Below are 548 nucleotides of genomic sequence, written 5' to 3'. Positions count from 1 at the left end.
GTAACCAGGTCGTCCGCGGCATTGATGTAACCTGCTAACCTGCTGTACTGGTGATTTGCTGTCGCTGTCGCCGTCCTACCAGCTACAACTCTACTTTTTCTGGTAGACTACGGAAGGACCTTCAGCGACTGAGTGAGGCGCCTGATGTCTCCACTGTTCCCTGCTTCGTTGCCACGCTAGCCGGCACTACATTCAACGGAGCTGTTGTGGAGACTACAGAATAATTACGGGCCGCCCACTCAGTGGCAAAAAGCTAAGTTGCACCATGTCTTTTGCACCCTTCTTACCACCAAGTCATCTGTATTTTTATATTTAGTCAAGTTTTGACTAAATATTTTAACATCGAGGGGGAATCGAAACGAGGGTCGTGGTGTATGTGCGTGTGTGTGTGTGTGTGTGTGTGTGTGTGTGTGTGTGTCTGTGTGTGTGTGTGTGTGTGTGTAGAGCGATTCAGACTAAACTACTGGACCGATCTTTATGAAATTTGACATGAGAGTTCCTGGGTATGAAATCCCCGAACGTTTTTTTCATTTTTTTGATAAATGTCT

Source organism: Littorina saxatilis, linkage group LG2 (assembly GCF_037325665.1).
Source record: "Littorina saxatilis isolate snail1 linkage group LG2, US_GU_Lsax_2.0, whole genome shotgun sequence".
Classification (NCBI taxonomy): domain Eukaryota; kingdom Metazoa; phylum Mollusca; class Gastropoda; order Littorinimorpha; family Littorinidae; genus Littorina; species Littorina saxatilis.
Note: the sequence above shows the minus strand (reverse complement) of the source record.